We start from the raw sequence: 21,300 nt of genomic DNA, 5'->3' as shown, positions 1-21,300 counted from the left end.
CTTGTTAGTTGAGTTTTAAATTTCCCAGTATTGTGTTTAAAGGTTTTAGTGCATAGGTTTTACATTCACCTTAAATAAGCATATTAGCAGTTAACAGGGAATGTTTTCCTCTGGGAAAGGGAATTTGGTAGCTCTGACCCATGTCAGTCTGTGAATATTTAGACCTGTAGTGACTTTTTAACATTTTTCATAAGAATCTGTTATTTACAGTGTGTCATATGTTGTTAATACTCCTTGCCTTAAGTTCCCAGGCAAATCTTTTTCATGCCTTCTGAGAAAGTAGACAATTGATAGATTATCCAAGGAATGGAAAAAAATGTGAGTGGGTGATTTCGGACAATCCCTGAGAACTGGCATTGTAAAACTCATCCTATCCCCAGTAACATTTTCATAAATTCGAGCACTTTTGAAGCCTTTTTTATAAAGATACAATTTGGGAATGATATTAAGATAAGGAAAAGCTGTTGATTGATTTCTTAGATTAACATTTCTTCCCTTTTCTCTTTAGAAAAGTTTTCCAAGTGATAACTTCATGAAGATGGCCAGTGATAAGCAAATGTCTGATGATGATGACAGCCCTAGTACCAGCAGTGGTAGTTCAGATTTGGACCAGCAAGACCCTGCTGTTCCAGAGCCTGAAGATCATGAAGAAAGAACCTTCTGCCTTCTTCTGTGGTGAAGAGCACCACACTCTGTAGCAAAACCACTGCTAAGTTATCCACTAGTGCTAAAAGGTAACATTGTCAGGTTGTCTTCCAAGCAATTGGATGCTTTTATTTTTACATCAAGAACAATACTCCAGAAATACTTCATGACCAATTTTATTTGTACTTGAATGAATTGTCATCCTTTAGGGAGCATGAAAACGTCCTCACTAAAATTATGCTTCTAAGCAAACTTATTCTGTACTTTGGTAATTTCAGTAAGAGTCCTAGAGACTGAATTCTCATCCTGACAGTTTAAGGAGTTGGCAAGGAAAATGTGTGAAACTGAATTAGATGGTACATTGGGGATGTTTCCTTTTGTGAGTTATACTCTTGAGTGAAATTAGCACGTGTCCACCTGGGTGTCAGTCCAGGCATCTGTGGTGGCAGGTTCATAAAAGGAAATGTGTCACTTTTCATGAAAGGAAATGATCAAAAAAGTTTATATTTGCTAAAAAATGTTGAATGTCAGGCCTTGGCATTTTTTGAAAGCAGATTTTAAATTTGCTTAGTTTTACAAACAAGTCTTTAAATCCTGCATAATAAGTAATAAGTATAATTTTTTTGTAGTTATAGTTATCCCTCCTTGTTCTTGTGAGAACAAATAAAACTGAAAAATAGCCATTAACAATCTCAGGTGTCACTTTGCTGTTAAAACTTTGCACATCTTTAAAACTCGTGGATGTTCTTGACATAGTAGTGAAAATCAACAGCAGGAAAAAACATTTTGTTGGTTGTAAGTGAAAGATTATTTGTTTCCTGCTGACTTTTATTTTCTATGATGGCAAAAAAATCCATCAATGGGACTCCATCAGTGATAGTGGTTGTATTGAGTAGAACTCTTGTATCAAACATAAAATACACCTATAGCATTACTTAATATTGATGTTTTGTTGTTTTTCATTGATCACAACTAAAAGAAAGAATATAAAAACTGATCAATTATTGCATTTTATAGTGATTCATGTTCTTATTTTTCTATATATTTTCACCTTCATTGCACCATTAATCAAACACTAATGAACTTGAGAATATTATATTGAATAGCAGCAGTCTTTGAAATAATTTAAAATTCTTCTCAGTGTGTTGTAATCTTGTGGAGAGAACATTAAACAACTTTTGAAAACATTGTAAATTTCAAGAAAATCAGAGAAATGCTCTTTTTCCCCTTACCTCAAGGCCCTCTTTCCTCCAAGAGTATGAAATTTAAATTTATGTGCTGAACCTAAGATCAGAGAAAATAAATGGTTAAGTAAGATTGCTAAAATAGTCCTTGGAAGTTTTTCATTGGTAAAGGTATTTGTAAATTTTAAACTTTTTTTAAACAGATAAATATTGATAAAACTATTAATGTGCTTTTGCAATAGCTTTCTAATTTTTACCACAATAAATATGGATTGAAGTCATTGTCAAAAATATTCTAGTGCTTTTCCTCCTTCCGTTTTGTCTCATTTGCATATAAGCTTGAAAAGAGAATTTCTTTGGTAAAAAGAGTTTTAAAATAGATTTTATATCCTTTTGTTTAGTAGTAGTGGAGGACTTTCTCAAATCAGGTGTAAGTGACTTACCTATTTACAGTAGCAAATGAGAAAAAAGCTGCAATTTTCTGTTAAGGAGTTTGGGTTATGCCTCTGAGAACAAAGAGGAAGCAGCCATGTTAGCATTACTGAAGGCAAAACCAGCCTTGCATTTACCTGCATGATGGTAGAGGGCATTCTGATTTTCTGCTTATTCTATAGACTGTCTCAAATCCTTTTTGTCTGTTCCCATTTCACTAACAGAATTCAGAAGGATCTAGCTGAAATAACCCTTAATCCTCTCCTAACTTCAGGTAAGAATCAAATTTTGTTGTTTTGATTTCTAAATGGTGGAATAATATCAGGAGATGAATGTATTATCCTTGTATGTATGTGCAGCAGAAGAGGCTAGCTAGCTATGTTTGCTTCCTTAAAGCTTTGCAAGTGCTTTAAACAAAAATTGCCTAGGTGAATTAAATTAAATTAGGAGAAAAATACTCTTAGCATGTATCATATATTCTGTACTTATGAATATAGTGATCTTGTGCTTCTTGCTGAGATTTGTTTGAGTGGTGTTGATTTTTCTGTTGTTTTTCTGTGGAATATATTTATTCACAAGTATTTTGTAGAAACCTGTAAGGTTTTAAGTTTTAAAGTTAGTGCTTGTGTGCAATCTGAATTGATTTTCCAAATTTAGAAATTGTTGAATATGGTGTTACAAAATGTAAAACAGGAGTTTAGTTGTATCTGTTGGATTTATTCAATAACTTGCCTAAAGGACAAATTTTATGTGCTAAGCTATGGTTGTAGTTGTTATTTTCTAGAAAGCACATTGTTGGAATTGTTTACATTTTAAGCAAATATCCTAATGACTTGGGAAATTTCTTAGCAGTAAATTAATTGAAATTGTGAGAAGAATCAAAGTCAGTGGAACTCAGATTTTAACAAATTGTTGACAAATTGTATTAAAAGTAGCTGGTTGATTTTTTTCATTTGTGTCTTATATAGTGTTCTGTTTATTTTTGAATGGTGACTGTAGGGTTGACAAAATTTATCAAATTTAGAGAGCAATATTATAAATAAATTGCATAGAAGTATGTGCTCAAGAATGAGAGGGGAAGGGATGCTATAATTAAGGCAGTGTTATGATTTGATATAAAAATGTTTTGGTGTTTAACCTGTGTTTTGGCTACAAATTGTGTTTGCTCTTGTTGATCAGCACCATCTCTGAAGTCTACCTGAGACATAATAAGGAATAATCCATTTACTACCTTGTGTGTGTTAACCAGATCCCCAGATAAGGGGGATCTGATCCTGATTTATCCAGTGAATTAATAGTTTTGCTTATATTTGTAGTCGCAGCCATTTCAGTTTAAAAAGGAGACATGAATGTGAACTAATTATAAACAGAGTGGTATGTCAGATCTCAAAATATTACTTAAAAAGTATACTGCTCAATAGTGTAGCCACTAGCCACATTCTGACTATGGACCAGGATGTTGTGGTTAGTTGAAAATGTGATATGCTGTAAGTGTAAAATGCATACTGGATTTTGAAAACTTAGTACAATTTGTAAAAGAATAAATATTTTAAAGATATTTATTACATGTTGAAATGATATTTGACATGTTTAGTAAATGTTTTAAAAATTGTATTTTTATCATTTTAGCATAGTTATTAGAAAATTCAAAATTACATGTGTAACTTGCATTATAATTTTGTTGAACAGTATTGCTTTAGAGAAGAAGTAAATCAGTATTTCTTTTAGCCTTCTAAATGGTGTGTCAAATCTGTACCATTTAGGAGGTCAAGTTAAATTTGCTCTGTGGAAGAATCACTTAACTTTCAGAGTATATTCTGATAATTTCCATTATGAAAGATGTAAACATCTGTCAATTTAAAACTCACATGTCTTAAAGTTGCATGTCAGTTCAAACGTTCTTAAGGGTTTATGTTGATTTTCTGCAAATGGCTTAAACCAGTGTAAGAATATACATCTAGAGAACATAGTAGATGTTGAATTGAATGCTCTCAAAGCAGTAATGTACTGGTGAATTTGGTAAAGAATTGTGCTTTAAGTGTTTAACCCAGGACTGTTTCCACAAGGTCACAGGATTATTTTAGATGGAGGAGAATCTTTCTGTGAAATAGAAAGTAATTTTCACTTATCACATATTTTTCTAGAGGGTTTCTTTCGGGTATTTAAAATCATTTAAAGGAATTGGCTTGTACCTACTTATTATGTAAGTCCAAAAATGAGACCCACTTCAGGATTAAAGACTGTTTCCCCAAATCATGGAATGGAATCTGACCTGGCCTCTGAGCTGACTTTGTGCTTTGTGTAGGGCTTTTCTTGTGGGCCTTGGGTGGCGGGCCAGGTGTGGCCTGAGGTTGGCAGGTTTGCAGGAGGGCTGGGGGTGGAGGTGTCTGACGGTCACTCCCGCCCTCTTCGGCCCACTAGCCACAGGTGCTGTGTGCTCTGGGCTGAGTTGAGGTTGACCTTGGACAGTCTTGCCACCTGCAGTGCTTCCCCATCTGGGAGTCAGGGCAGGCTCTGAAGCCTCCTCATAACAGACATCTCCTCAGGAAACCTGTCCCTCTGGGTGTGTCTTAGCGTGTTTTCCCAGCTTGGATCCAGATGGGTCTGGTGTCTGTAAAAGAATGAGGAAGGCCTCCTACAGCTGTGACATTTTCTCTCCTGACTCCTTCCAGCAACCTGGCCAGCAATCGCATTGGATCCCTGGAGTCAGGAGCATTCGATGGCCTATCACGGTCGCTGCTAACTCTTTGCCTGAGCAAAAACAGGATCACTCAGCTTCCTATAAAAGCATTCAAGTTACCCAGGCTGACACAACTGTGAGTACAGAAACCAGCACTTTAATTAAGGTTATAGCCCAATTTTTATGGGGGCCAAACTTCCCCAAGGACCTAGCACCAAATGCAACCCCTACCCCCCCCCACCTTGCCCCCAGTAAAGTTCTGCATGAACTGTAATTAATGCCCCTATGACAACACCTAGTAAAAGCAGATTGGAGCTGGGTCTGGGGCCGGTGGGCCACCTCATCTTGCAGGGATGAGGTCCACTGAGTATGGACGTGCAGGTTTATGCTAGTGTCCTCCTCGATGACATGAGGAATCCTGCTGGTTAGCTGGCATGGCTAGTGCTTAGGCTGCATTCATTCTGTTTATTTATCTCAGAGGTTTTAGTGTTGTTTTTAAAGGTACCCGTAAAATAAGTACCTCAGGCTTGATGGCATCCTCGACATTTCTTGAATTTGGCAGGAAGTTAGCATGGCTAAAGGCGGTAAGCAGGAGATGGCAATTTTTATCTCCTAAATCTTACGAGGTGGTTGATTTATGATGGTCTCTCGCTTTTTTTTTTTTTTTTTTTTTTTTTGGTACCGGGGATTGAACTCAGGGGCACTCAACCACTGAGCTACCTCCCCAGCTGTATTTTGTATTTTATTTAGAGACAGAGTCTCATTGAGTTGCTTAGGGCCTTGCTGAGTTGCTGAGGCTGGCTCTGAACTCACAATCCTCCCACGCCACTGGGATTATAACCCTGTGCTACCATGCTTGGCTCTTGATTGATTGATTAATTGATTGATTTTTTACTTCTTTTTATTATTGGAAGAATAAATGTCAAGAAAACAAGCCAGTAGTGGAAATTTGGTTTAAATTGACGAGAACAGTTGTTGAGGCTCAGTGGGGTGTGGATCCTGGGCTGTCTGCGGAGAATGTCTCCATGATGCTGAGGAGGTTGGGTCACGAGATGCTCCAGAAATAGTTGGGGGAAACCAGGGCTTTCCCATTAGCTCCATGTGTCTTTCCCTGCCCCTCCAGGCCACCCAGAGTCCTTTCAGTCTCCCAAGGCTCTCTAGTACTAGAGCCAGCAGCTGAATGTGTGTGCTTCATGGGGGGTCCCCAGCTGCGCTTGCCCCATATATGGAGATCCCATCAGATGCCCTGACTGCAAATGTTTTTGCATTAGATACCCGCTGGCTCGCTGGCTGGGAAACTCGGCAGGGGTGTGTGTGTGTGTGTGTAATGTGCACAGGGAGGCTCTGACCCTGTGGGATTCTTCTCTTCAGGGACCCACAGTGTACTGTGCAGAAGCATCTCTGCTTTGCATGACCAGGATGCTAGTGGCTTCTCCTCCTTTGCCACTTCAGCTGGGCTGGAGCTCTGTCGTGCATATTCCAGAACACTCTTCCTTCCTCAAGTCTGTCATTTAGAATCTGAAGTTCTAAGTTGATGATGGTCTGAGGATTAAGAGAATTTTCAGAAGAAAACAGTGTGAGGCTCTACCATTTCATTTTTATGTGGAACGAATTTATACAAATTAGGGCCGGTCATGGTGGTGTGTGCCTGTAATCCCAGTGGCTCAGAAGGCTGAGGCAGGAGGATTGCAAGTTTGAGGCCAGCCTCAGCAACTTATCAAGATCCTAAGCAGCTCAGCGAGACCTTGTCTCTAAATCAAATATAAAAAAGGGTGGGGGTGTGGCTCAGTGGTTAAGCACCCCTGAGTCCAATCCCTGGTACCAAAAAAAGAGCAAAATGTGCATCAGTAACTTCCATGAGAGAAACCAGGTGTCTAGGCAGAGCTGTCATTGGTGAGGATTCTGAGAAGTGAGGAAATGGCACATGAATGCTCTTCATTCAGTGGGGTCATATCCTGAGATGCCCACTGTGAGCTGAGGATGTCATAAGTTGAAAATACACTTAATTCCTAGTCCCCAGGGCATTCTAGCTTGTAGCACAACACATGGTAGAGTGTCAGTTGTTTCCTCTGGGTACTACAGGGGTGAGGGGGAGCCATCTCTCTGCCACTCCCAGCATTGAGAAAGGATTGTACCAGTTAGGAAAGATCTAGATTCGGAATTCAAAGCGGAGTTTCTGCAGAATGTGTGTTAGTCTCACACCTTCATAGAGTGTGGACATCACAAGTTGGAATACTGTAAGTCAGGGACCTATGGTGCATACTTAATGAGCATGTTGGGAGCCAGATCCTCACACTGCCCACAACCCCGAGGTACATTCTCTATTCCCTCTCCATACAGCACCATGAGGTGGATTCTTCTGGATATTTCCATTTCGCAGGTGTTCAGACTCATTAAGCCATCAAAATAGCAAAATCAAGATTTAAATCTTATAGTCATGGAGCTGGGAGTAGTGGCACACACCTGTAATTCCAGCATCTCAGGAGGCTGAGGCAGGAGGATCGTGAGTTCAAAGCCAGCCTCAGCAACTTAGCAAAGCCCTAAGCAGCTCAGTGAGACCCAGTCTCTAAATAAAAAATATAAGTAGGGCTGGGGCTGGGGCTCAGTGGTTAAGCACTCCTGGGTTCAATCCTGGGTACCAGAAAAACAAAAATCATACAGTCATTGGACCCCAGAGCTAATGCCATGTCTCCTGGCACAGTGGATTTTTTCAGGTGGATGAGGATAAGGGCTGCCTCCCTTTTCCCCGTCTCTCTCTGTTCCTCTCCTGGCTTTGCCCTTGCTGAGAGCTCCTCTGCCCACTCATCTGCCTGGTTCACTTTGACTTAGCTAAAAGTGACTTATGGCTAACATCCCCTGCCCTTCCAAACTTTCTGAGTATGTCTTGGCCTGGAGACCCTCCACTGGGGTCTGCCTGTCTTCTCTCCGCCATGTGTATGCACACCAGGGGGTCTCCATGCTTCCCATGTGCTCTTACACCCTCAGTGTGACCACCGTGTCTGATCGGAGCGTTGACCAGGCACACTCCGGGTATTGGGTAAAGGTCGGACCCCTTTGACTCCGGGCACTGTCATTGCAGACACCTCGAGCACAACAGCCTGGTGGAAGTGAACAGCGGCTCCCTCTTTGGCCTCACGGCCCTGCACCAGCTGCACCTTGGCCACAACTCCATCTCACGCATCCACTGCGATGGCAGAGAGCAGTGGACTAAGAAGGGGTGTAGGCCTCGGGGGCAAAGGCAGCTCAGAGGCAGGCAGGCCGGTGGCCCTGTTCTGGCAGAAAGAAGGATAGATGTCCAGGCCAGCCAGGCCCAAAGCAGGAATGTCAGGTCTTTGAGCTCCAGGCCCTTCATACCTCCTATTTTTGAAATAACAGAGGTGTAGCCTGTCGGTCCCCATGAAGAGCCTCTGTCCCCAGGGATTTCTTGGGTGTGGAAAAAGCTCCTGAAGTCAAGGGCTCTGTCTGGGAAGGGCAACCTAAAGAACCCTTCTCACTGTAGCTTCTTGCAGAGTGATGGTACCTTAGGCCTCTGGGCCATGGTGTGGCACACCTGTAATGCCAGTGACCTGGGAGGCCAAGGCAGGAGTATCACAAGTTTGAGGCCAGCCTCAGCAAATTAGTGGGACCTATTTAAAAAAAAAAAAGCTGGCAATGTTGCTCAGTGGTAGAGCACCCCTGGGTTCAAGCCCCAGTGAGAGAGAGAGAGAGAGAGAGGGAGAGAAACAGTGTGTTTGAACCACACTGGGATCATGAACAGAGCAATGGCGACCCGCTGACTGGAAGAATCTGTGTGTCCTCAGCACTTGCACCTCAGTCAGCTTCCCCAGGGACCTGGCTCTTCCCTTTACCTGTCGTGCCTGGTGGAGGAGGTGGATGTGCATGGAGGCTCACAGTGTCCCCCCACCCTCCATTCCTTTGGAAGATCCCCAGGCAGGACACCCAGGCTGGGCCTGAGGGCACCTGAGCTCACTGTTGCCCAAGCTGAGAGCCACAGTGGTGACCCCTGGAGAGGGAACCTGGGTCCCCTCTCTGTCCTGCATGCACAGCCGGAGCTGCATAGCCAAAGGTCAGAGAACATGGCCATGTTCCCGTGTCTGCACCCGTTTCTAGATCTCTGCTTGTGTTGGGGGAACAGGTCCTCGTTAGGTGGAAATTTTCAGTTTCATAATGCTCTAGTTTAGTCCGGTTGGGTTTCCTTATTTTTCAGGAGAGTTTGGGAGGGTTTTCTCCTTTCCCACTTTTCATAGGCTTGGCCTAGAAAAATCGTCACTTAATGTGAGCAAGCATTATGGGTGCCAGGCACACTCACAGGGACCTGGAACTTCATGCTGCGCTTGCAGCCCGAGTCCTTAGCCGGTCCCTCCAGTTGTGTGTCCCTTGCATCTCGGGCCCACAAGCATCCCTCTGCTGACCTGGCGTTTCAGTCTCTGTGGGTCAGTGGTCAGAGCGTGTGCCATGCAACAGCCTGCCTCTCCCTCCCGCTCACTGCCCTTGGACTTGGGGTGTTAGATTCGCCCTCCTGGTGCTTTAGGGTGCTGCTTCCTCCCTCTTGTGGTATCGGATGGCACACTCTTTGCTCAGGTGAGGACCGCATGAGGTAACTCCAGGGACACGTGGTTCTCTGTTGTCCTAGTCCAGGAGCCCTGGGGAAGCAGGGCAGGTTGAGTCCCACAGTCCTGAGCCTGTCTAGTTCCTAGGGTGAGGAGCCACCATCCTGTGACTCAGCAGAGGGTGTGTGACCTCCTGGGAGAAGCTGTGCTCCAGAGCCTTGATGGGGCTTTGAGCTCCCTGCTCCCCTTTCTGGCTGTGGACCGCTGTCTGCTGTGCCCTTTAGAGGGACCGGGGGTCACTGCAGTATGCCTTGCCCCGTTCTCAGGTCACCTCAGAGGCAGGCTGAGGGTTGCTTTCCCGCCCCTCCCCTAAGCCAAATTCCTTAATTGCAGGTGAGGATATAATTTTGGTCTCCTGCCAGGTCTTGTGACTGACAGAAACCATGACTTATTTCTCCAGCAGGGAAAGAAGGCTGCCTGCTGCCCCCTTTAAAAACCCATTAATCTTCACTGATACTATTTTTGTTCTTCCTGACCCAGCCCAAACTTCCCATTTTTCAACCAGAGGTGACCCGTATGCCAAGTGACCAGCGCCAGGGTTGTGTCAAAAATGCAAGGGTGTCTGGGAGGAGGGTTGGAGTCTCACATGCAGGCTAAATGGATGATTTGGGGTGTGTCCTGTCCTGCTCACAGGGAGGGTAGGTGACACTCAGGCCAGAGCCTCCAGCCTGAGGCTGAGGCCCTGCAGTGGTTGTCCCAGGCAGGGATGCATGGTGCCCTCTGCTGTCCAGTGCATGGAGTGGCAGCATCTGACCCACAAGGGGCCTATCCAGGGTGTCGGGCCTCTGCCAAGAAAAGTCTGAATCAGGACCAGCCTGGACACCAGCAGGGAGGTTTTGTATTGCATGACCTTGTGCCATCCCCACAGTTTAACCACACTGGGACCTGCACAGCCATCCCTGTTGTTAGGCCAGGTGGATGACCTAGCTGCACATCCACTGTGATATGCTCCCTGCCCACGGAGATCCCATGGGTTGTTGTAAGCAAGTCTGTGAAGCCTGATAATGGCCTGTGCCCCTCCACCTTCCCTGGATTCTGTCCTTCAACAACCTCACGTGGCTGGACAAGGAGAGCCTGGCCAAGCTGGGCAGTTTGAGCATCCTGTGCCTCAGCCACAACTCCATCAGCCACATCACCAAAGGTGCCTTCAAGGGACTCAAGAACCTGCGCATCTTGTATGGCATTCACTGTGGGAGTGACCAAGCGATGGGGTCCTGGGCAGGAGAGCAGAAGAGGGCAGAGCCGGCCCCTAAAGGCCAGTGCAGTGCCAGAACCTTGAGCAACTGGTGACCAACGAGCATGCAGGAGGGGTGTGGTCTTAGTCAAGAACAGGGACACAGCACAGTTTGGGAACAGGAACCTTTATGACCAGAGATCAGCCATCTTCTGAAAAGCTTGCCACGCTGATGGAAGCCCTCAGGTGGGATTATGCCATGTCTAGAGAACCAAGCAGACCACAGCACTGAGGCCCCAGAGTGAGTGTGCTGTCTCTTGATCTCTTGCAGAGACCCCGTCCTTGGTGGTACCCTTGGAAGACCTCGTGGTGTCTGTGGGGGAGATGGTGGCCCTCCAGTGCAGTGACTGGCAGCCCCTCCCCCCACATCACCTGGCTCAAGGGGAACTGCCTCCTGAGCCTCACCAACAGGCACCACTTCACCTCCGACAACCAGCTGCTGGTGGTCCAGAACGTGGTGGTGGAGGACGCGGGCCAGTACACCTGCGAGATGTCCAACACCCTGGGCACGGAGCCCGCTCACAGCCAGCTGAGCATCTTGCCCACGCCTGGCTGCAGGAAGGACCACCATGGCATCTTCACCATTACCGTGGTGTGCAGCATTGTTCTTATGTCGCTGGTGTGGGTGTGCATCATCTACCAAACCAGGAAGAAGAGCGAGGAGTACAGTGTCACCAACACAGGTGAGCACGGTGGCCATTCATTTCCAGGGCAGGAGAAGCCAGGTCCACACTCTTCAAGAGCTCTCATGCTCTGGGAACACCAGGACCTCTGGGAATGTGGTTCTGGAGAACTGAACCCTTGGTCTTGCGGACACTGGGTTCATGAAGTCAGGGCAGAGCCAGAAATGGAGCTGCCTTGGGGCTAGGGCTGGGGCTCAGTGGTAGTACACTTGCCTGGCATGAGTGAGGCACTGGGTTTGATCCTCAGCATAGCATATAAATAGATAAACTAAAGGTCTATTGACAAGTAAAAAAAAAAAAAAAGAACTTCCTGCTGATGTCCTCCTCATAAACGGAGGTGGATTGTCCCTGAAGCATCACAGTGCTGTGGATTTATTAGTTCTGTCTCCCTTCCTGTCACTCTTCCCCGTCTTTTGTGGTCTCACATGCTTTTGACCTGGGCTCAGGTTCAGCTCGGGTCTGGGAGGGCCTCCTACCTGCACCAACTCCTGGTCTCTGCGCAGCCTCGATGGCTGTTGCCAGGGGATCCTGTTCGGGGCCTGACAGTGAATGCGCATCTGCATCTGTTGTCACCGCAATCCTGAATATTTCATTGTCTTATCTCCTTGAAGATGAAACTATTATGCCACCAGATGTTCCAAGCTACCTTCTCAGGGTACCTTCTCTTCTCAGGGGACCCTTTCTGACTGGTGAGAAACCTCAATCAGGACTGAGGGTGGCCATTGGGCCAACAAGCATATCGAGAGCAACAGTAAGGCCTCTGACACAGTGAGATGGAGCTCTATCTAGGTGACTATCCTCCCTAGGTGGAGATGGCCTCTAGCTCCCTATTCAGGTGTCTGGCGTTAGGTAGGAGGGAGCATCAGGTGAACGAGGCAGCTGCTGACCCAGGCCTCTGTTGTTCAGCTCAGTCCTGGTCTGTGCAAGCTCTGCAGAGGTTTCAACATCCTGTCTCTCCAGAAGGTCACCATCTGGGCTTAGCAGTAAGCCTCCCAGTTCGATAAGTTAGGATCACTGTCAGAAACAGCTGAAGGGAAACCCCAGGCCCTGAAACCAAGCCCTGCTTCCACAGTTGGCCCTTGGTATCTGTGGGTTTGATTCTCTACACACTAGAAATATCCAGGGCAGAGAAGGTGATGCACATGCAGCCTTCTTTTCCTTGTCATTATTCCCCCAAAACAGTCCAATAGCTGTGCACACAAAGTTACATTCTACTAGTCACAATGCTTAATCTAGGGTGACTTACATGGGACAGTGTATTCAGCTTATGTGCAAATGGTGTGTTGTTATATACAAGGGACTTGAGCATCCCTGGATTTTGGGATCTGTGTGGGGGCTCTGGCACCATGAAGGTACCAAGGGATGCGAGTGCAGCGGCAGTGCCAAGACCTGCTCTGTATTCCATACTCACAGGGAAAGCTCTCTGCAGGGGGCGCTGTTTCAGTTGGTGGGAGATTGTGAGCGCTTGCTGAGCTGAAGGCCGGGCCTGAGAGAGCTGGTCCTCTAACATGGCTGCAGATGCTCAAAGAGTGCTTGCTGGGAAAATGGTACTAGAAAACAGGCCCATTGCCAGCTTCGTGGTGGCACAGTAGTAACTCACACTGATAGAGAGACTACAGCAGCAGCCCCACCCGTCCTGCTCCTCAAACTCACTGAGACCTCCTCTGCAGTTTCTAACCTGGGGAGTCTGTTGCAGGTGTGTGTCTGAGAGATGCGGGCCTCTTCCCAAAGGTTACATCCACAGCATCATGCAGAGGCAGCCCAAGCTCTGTGTTAGATACAGTAAAGAGCCCTGGAAAGTGTCAGAAAAAGCCACTGGGACACCTGGTCCACCTACGATGGGCAGGTGATGCTTCCACCAGGAAAAGTAGTGTCTTTTTGAAATCAAGATCTGGGTTGACCCACTCACTAAATGAAGAGGGGAGATGCCTACATTTCCATCTAGCACTCTCTAAATTGGGTATTTAGTATATAAACAGGAAGCTCTTGCCTGGTGCCCTTTTAATTCTAGAGGAGTGTGTCTCTTAGTTACTATTTATGGTACAGTAAACCTGAGCAAGAATTTTCCAGAATAATAAGCAACATAGGGGGTTTTAGTATCTGTTCACCAGGGCTGTTTTGAGGTTAAATTTCTAATAGTTCAGAAAACTCTTAACCCTGCATGGTACCTAATTGTTGGGGTTTTTCTTTTTTCTTTTTTTTCCCTCTGATCACAGTAGCGTGACTACAGTCACTAAGTACAAGATTAGCTTAATCTGGGGCATGTGAGCAAGAAGGACCCCATCTCCACTAACGGTGTGGCATGTGCCCAGCCTTTTCTGTGAAGGTCTTTTGGGAGGGGGCGTTTGCAGGCTGGGGGCAGGACCCCCACTTGGGTGCAGGTGGGTGGCCTGTTCTGTGGGGGTGGCTCTGACCTGGCCCATCTCTCCTTCAGAACCCAGTGGCCCTCTTGGGTGCAGTGACTGCAATGCTGATGTGGACAGTTACTCCAAGGAACAGGCCCCCCACCCTCAGCCCACATGCAGGGACAGCACACAGCCAAGTGCACTATGTGGCCAGGATCCCAGCCAGGGCGACCAAGGAGTCTCTCCACATCATCCTCGCAGTGGGGCCGGGGACAGGTCCCTCTACCCCAGCAAACAATAGAATGCCGACATCCTTGAGGAAGCCGGCGGTGTCCCTAGATGGAAAAGGTGATCCCTTACTGTCCTCCTGGCCTCCCTGGCAGCTACACTAGCTGCCACAGCTGGTCATGCTGGAACTTGGCTCTGATGGCCTTCTCTTTCCCCAGGGGGCTTTGCCTGTACTCTATAGTGAGGCTGTGTGACGCGGACCCCGCAGACCTTCAGCCCTGCCCTGTGTGCCCTTCAGGCAGCACGGAGCTCCCAGAGGCCTCCTTGGCCTTTCCTGCAGGTTGCTGTTTCCTTGGAGGGGGGTTAGGAATAGTTCTGGTGCCTTAGTGCATGGTGGGAATTTAGAGACAAAAAAGACATTTGTTTCCTGGGGTTCCTGGTGGGTTAGGAAGGACAGGGAGTCCTTGGTGTTGTGTGCTCTTCGCAGTTACATTTAGCCTGTGTTGGTGGCTCCTGCAATGTGTCTTTGCCATGAGGGGCTTTTCCCTGGAGGCTTGCTTCTTTGAGGGATGAAGTGAAGGTTGCTAATCCACCACAAGCCATGAGTTAGGACGGTAGGCCTTTCTCCCTTCTCTGAAGCTCACTTTTTCTTAAAAGCAAATGTCATCTTGTCCATGTCGCCGGATTGTTAGCTGAGGCTTTTTATTAAGGCAAAGGCTGCTGGTGTTGGTACCTGTGGATTTTTCAATAGTGACGTTTTAATTCTGCCAATATAATAGTACATTGGGGGTAAAAAAGATCAAGTTCTCACCTTCCAGGGCTAGCTCATGTCTACTGAGGAGCCTGAGCAGGCCCATCCATGCCCTCCCTTCACATAGACGGGACTGGGTGTGGACTACATAAGATTTAGCCCTAGACCTGGGTGTGTTTGCACTTTTGAGACCTGTAGCTAACTGTCTTGTGAGTGCCAATGTGTAATTCACTGAAAATTACATTGAAACAAATAAGGTCCTTAAAAAAATCTCAAAGTACATTTCTTTAGCCAAAAAGTTGAAGGGAGATATTAGCCAAATGGCTACGTATGTCAGATGTTCTTGTCAGAGGTCATCATTGTTCCAGAGGTCATCATTGATCCATTGTTTTGTCCTCAACAGTTAACTGATATATGTTACTTCCACAAAATATGTGAATTTGCTGCTTCTGAGAGGCAATGTGAAAGAGGAAGTATTACTTTTATGTACAAATTTATTTATTTATAGAAATTTTTGTACAATGTACATTGAAAACATGTAAAATATTGAAGTGTCTAACAAACGGCACTGAAGTGTCTTTAATAAAGGTTCATTTATAAGTGTTGAGCAAATGGCAGGAATGAAAATTGGGATATATGGTGTCCTTAGGGAGACAACAAATGGCTTCTTTTGGCTAGAAAATGTATGTGCAAAGCAGGTTTGCAGGTTAGAATCATGCAACTTATTCAGTAAATATTTATTAAGCATTTGCTAGACACTTAAGCATAGGATACCATGGTAAGCATGATAGAAAAGTTCTCTTAGGGAACCTGTTAGTCTATTAGGGCAGGGATATTAGTTAAGAGCTATGATAAGGACCACATGGTAAGATCTAGATCAAGTTTCAAGATAAATTGTCTTTGAGGAAATACTGTTTAAGCTGAAACCTGATGGTTGAATACATATCAACTAAGCACTGCTTGGAAAACAGTCTACCTTCTCTAATCCTCTAATGTCCAAATCCTGTTAACCAAATTGTGCATTATGTGTTCAGTTGTCAATACAAATGAGTTACTGGTACTCTAAGCAATTGAAATTGGCATGAAAAAGAAGTATATTTTCCATTCTTGGTCTAGAAGATACCATGCCAAATATAGCATGACATTTCTTCATTTATAAATGCAAAAAAAGATAATGATTTTAAACATCTTACAACAGCAATTTGTTTCTTCACTCAAGCTTAACCAAATTTTGATAGAATAAGTTCAGTTTTTAACATAATATATGTCACTTGGATGGTAAAATAGCATCCAATTATATGTTCAGTATCTGATGAGAGTCCAGAGGTAGGATGGTATATATTTTAAGTTGTGGGTTTCTGTAGCAAGATTTGACAACTGGAGTATATAATGAAATATATACTGAGATAAGCCTAATGGATTTACAGGAAAAGTAGAATTGATGAAGAGGTCTAGGCTCAATAGAAAAAAGATGAAAGGTCAGAGAATTGCTGATAAGGGAGATGCCCAAAAACTGAAGAGAAGACAATGAGTGACAAACATCACCAAAGAAAGTGGGTAAGGAATGAGGTACTGAAATATAAAGCATCAGAAAAGGGATAGTTTGGGGGATGGCAGGTTTTAGGGTGTGGCCATAGGAGTAGATGGATGAAAGAAATGGAGAAAAGCAAGTAACTGTGATTGTATCTTGACATGGGTGGAAGATGGTGAGGTTTAGTGGTGCTGTCAAAGCTTTAAGTCATGTGTGAATATTTTCAAAAATCTGAAAATTACCCCAGTTGGGGATCAAATGGGAAGTAAATCTCAGTAACAGGGTATATGCAAGAATCTGATTTAATAATCAGCCTACAATCCCCTATAGAAGGAGGAACAAGGAATTGCTTAGAAGTGATGGAATGCAGACAGGATGCAGCTCTGGCTTAATCAAAAAGAGGTGGCCATACTTCAGGCAAGGACTTGTGAGCCTGGGGTGGACAGATTGAGTATGATGTGGAGTTCAGTGGAATAAAATGGGAAGAAATAGCTAGGGGCTCAAAAGAACAAAGATTTGGAAACACAAGTCCTTGGTTGAGAATAATAGAAATGGAAAAGGAACTGCACAGGCTCAGGCTAATGAAAATGGTGATTAAAGCCAGGGATAAAGGTCTTGATGGTAGTTGATTTTCAAACTCTTTCTAGAGCTTGAATGTTAAAATGTTTCCCTATTGATGCAGACAGGAGTACTCAACTCTATAAGCCAGACAATGATCTCTGCCCAGTGGCCCGGGTTCGATCCTCAGCACCACATACAAACAAAGATGTTGTGTCCGCCGAGAACTAAAAAATAAATATTAAAAAATTCTCTCTCTTTCTCCCTCCCCCACTCTCTCTCTCTCCCACTCTCTCTTTAAAAAAAAAAGTTACACACTCTTATTAAATATTTTTTAAGAGAGAGTGAGAGAGGAGAGAGAGACTGAGAGAGAGAGAATTTTTTTAATATTTATTTTTTTTAGTTCTCGGCGGACACAACATCTTTGTTTGTATGTGGTGCTGAGGATCGAACCCAGGCCGCACGCATGCCAGGCGAGCGCGCTACCGCCTGAGCCACATCCCCAGCCCACACACTCTTATTAAAAAGTACATCTACTATGTTTCATAGGCTAAAACAGTATTTAGGTATCCAACTACCTTTTATTACTTATTCACACTTGGAGAAATTATTATCAAATATTATCTACATCATTCCTTATATGCTTCTTTTGAAATTATATTTGATAAATTCTTATCAAATATTATCTACATTATTTTTTATATGCTGCTTTTGAAATTATATTTATCTACACATTGTATTACATATATGATATTATTATTTTTGTTGTATCATGTATTGGATTTATATATTTGTGAATTGTAAAGACTCAGAACACAAGATCTACATTTTCAAAATTGTTCAAGACACTTCTAATACTAAAACTTATCATTAGACATAATTTAAATAAAGCATGTGTTTCTGAGATCAAACTATTTTCAAAATCACCAGATTATATTTATCATAAAATGTTGAAAAGACATGGAAATACCAAATCAAAAGTTTAAGATCACCCTCAATTCTTCCCTTCAAATAAAACCTTTATAAAACTTTGGTTTTACTCAATGTTTTGCCTAGTAAAGAGCAGCTTTTTGCACATACTAAGAATCAATGGACATTAGAAAATGAATGAATGATGGGTGTCAATCCATGTGAATTCTAAACGAAAATTAGATCAATGTATATGTATTTCTTTTTAACTTGTCCTTTTTTCACTTAAAATATCCCTAGCAATTACATATATTCAGTATCTTCATGCAACACAATTTTTATAGCTGATTCATGTTCAAGTCATTCAATTGAATGAGTTACCTCCTTTTAAATCTATGAGAAGAGATTAACATTTTTTGAATTAGTATGACATACCTCTACTGTATCTTTAAAAGTCCAGGAGTCTTCACAATTGGAGATGATGTGTCCATCTGGCCCTATTGCCTCTTCACTTTGTCTGTTGACCCCAACCCAATTTCTTCCAGAGAAATTATGTACCATTTCCCAGGAGTGACACCACGCTCTCAATTTGTGGGCCCTAAAGCACCCTCTCCTTCCACCAGGAATGCTAGTCCTACTCTTCATCTGAGAACACATGTGTAGCCTTCCAAATCCAAATCCAAGTTTTTACTACTAAATCCTGTATCACAGTGATCCTCAGGAATCAGCATAAACCACACAGAACAAGAAGTTGAGTAGAGATGAGGAGAACTGAAGTTTTAGGTCAATTCAGGAGAAAGAAAAGAACATTTTGGTTTGAGTGAGCAGCCAACCCTCTAGACAGGGTTATTTTCCTGTTGTCCATGAACAAGAAAAAGCCATCTAAAGCAGCACATTCTTTTCTTCTCTTAAGGAAACAGTGGAATTCAGTTCCTCTCTTCTGAGGCCCCCAGTGATTAGAGAATGGATTGGTAGAGAAGAAAACGATGCTGATCCACTAGCTGCTGGAATTCTGCAGCCCCCAGTTTCAAGAAGTAAAAATGACCAATGGGAAAGTGAAGACAGTGGCTCTAGCCCTGCAGGAAGGTAAGCAGAGATGCCTTCCGGGATTCTATGACTTGTCACTAAAAGATGAATGGAAAATAAACCCAAGTGCAGGATTTTGATGAGATACCTCATAGTAATTTTATATAGAAAAACTGGTAAGCTTTGTGTGGGATAAAACATTTAGCTAGATTTAATTTTACCATGATATGTGTGTGTGTGTGTGTATGCTTCAAAACATCACATCACACATAATAAGTACATAGTTTTACATGTCAACTTAGAGTGTCATTAGGCTTGCTCTTGGTTTGGGTGTTTTTCTTCACATCTAGGTGGTTACCATCTTTTTGCTACTAAAACCAAAAGGGAAAATAGTTTCAAGGTTATAAGCTGTTAGTCAAGACCAACTATAACACTGGGCAGCAAGTGGCTGGCTGTTAAGACTTGGAGAGGGGATTCCTGAGGTATTAGAATGATGTAATTCATCATCAGGAAGAAAAAAAAAACTTAAATGCATAATATAGTGTAAGAAGTAGATTAAATGTGAAATATAAGAAAATAGAAATCTTGCTTTAGAACTATTTAGGTTTATAGTTGAAAACTATGATTCAATATAATTATCCATAATATATTTAATTTTTAAAACTATTCTATACTTGCAAGTACATATAACTCTTACTCAGAGCCCTGATGCCCAAATGATGGCAGATTTGCCTTAAGCATCCTTATTCTGGTACAAGTGAAGTAATGTTGAAATGTCCAGATCATATTTATTAGGTAGAGCATATTCAAGATTATCTTGTTTTTGTTGTTGTTGTTTTTGTAATATCATTTTGAGAGTGCAACTCAAAGCAAAATGAAAACTTCAAGGAAGTTGAGGTGGAAAGCATTATGGGAAGCGTGGCTGACACCAAATTGAGAAAACATTTAAATATTCATAATTAAAATGTACCAGAAACTTGTAATAGGAACTTTCTATGTCATTAGCTGACCACCACAAAAACCTTGCTCCTATGCATAAATCAGCCACACTAAATTTGTATTGCCTCTGTTAAATTTAGCAGCAGCCCATAAATACTTTTTTCCTCAAAGAGAAAACCATTTTCTACATGTAATAGCTTTCAGAGTTTCTTTGCTTTGACTTATAACTTGGGTGGAGGGAAAGAAGTTCAAAATACTCATTAATGTGCTTCAGACATATATAAAATTGATTCTATTTCCATGAGAAATAACTTTTAAATAATATAAATAGTTGAAGTGTCTTATGTAAGGAGGAGAAAAACATTTTTAAAAATCCATTTATCTTCTTCTGTGAAACGCCAGATCAATTTCACCTATCAATGAGGGTAATTTTATTATTAATATAAGACTTATAACACCCACTAGACCTTTATCTTTATTCATTGGTAGATATTTAGTTCTTAAATGTAAAATAGAGAAATGTCAGCTTTCATTTTATTTTTATTTAATCATAATAATAATCATGGCTATCTCACTGCTTCTATGTTCTTCCTTGCTTCAGTGAGGAAGCTCTTATTCTCTTTGGAATGCTGAATAAAGGGGAATCCTAATTGAATCATTTTCTGCAATCCTAATTGAATACCTTCCTCTGAAACTCATTATTATTAGTAGTAGTATTAGGGATTGAAACCAGGGGTGCTTATCCACTGAGGCTCATCCCCATTCTTCTTTTATTTATTTATTTTTTTAAAATTTTGAGACAGGGTCTCCTGAAGTGGCTCAGGGCCTTATTAAGTTACTGAGGTTGGCTTTGAACTTGCAACCCTCCCGTCTCAGCCTCCTGAGTCATTGAGATTACAGGCATGCAGTCTATGAAGAGCTTTCAAATATTTGTCTTGGAAAGTTGCTTTCACTTTTATTTTTCTTTGAGTTTAAGTTATGGGTTCAGACATACTTATGAATATAAGAAAGTGGTGAAATTCTACCTTGATGTTCCATTAGAGCAGAAAAAAATATCTGAAATACATGTAGAGAACAGTGGTAAATTCTGTTAGAAACTACATTTCTCCCTTTTTTCTAATTCAAGACAGAATTCCTATGTTTTTGCTACTAGCTCACACAGAATTCAGCTTGATTTGGATGAATAAGAAAGTGATGTAGATAAATTTTTAATGGATGTAGAGTCTGTACCTATAATATTAGTCTTTCCCCTTAAATAGTAATGAACATGTACAATAATTTAGCCTTATTAAACATTAGCAGGCTGAATGATATTCTAGACTCCTCAAAGAAAATTTGATTTTCAAGCCTGACTTCATCCATTTTTCTTTCTCCCACTGGGGCTTGCATATGGTTGTTGTCGATAAGCTTCTGTTAAAGGAGTGATGGAGGTAAGGACTGTTACTAGACATCTGCAAGGTAAAACTTATTCACCAGCTTATTAACTTATTGTCTATCTTTAGTTGTTGCCCATATCCCTTGCACATTTTTTCCTACATCTATTGT

The 21,300-nt window shown here is 42.8% G+C and overlaps 1 pseudogene; it reads left to right on the top strand.

Moving 5' to 3' along the window:
* Positions 1 to 538: 538 nt before the first annotated feature.
* LOC143389167 (leucine-rich repeats and immunoglobulin-like domains protein 1) lies at positions 539 to 14,205 on the top strand (annotated as a pseudogene).
* Positions 14,206 to 21,300: the final 7,095 nt, after the last annotated feature.

Source organism: Callospermophilus lateralis, unplaced genomic scaffold (assembly GCF_048772815.1).
Source record: "Callospermophilus lateralis isolate mCalLat2 unplaced genomic scaffold, mCalLat2.hap1 Scaffold_250, whole genome shotgun sequence".
NCBI classification, from domain to species: domain Eukaryota; kingdom Metazoa; phylum Chordata; class Mammalia; order Rodentia; family Sciuridae; genus Callospermophilus; species Callospermophilus lateralis.
Note: the sequence above shows the minus strand (reverse complement) of the source record. Positions and strands in the feature narration are given on the sequence as shown.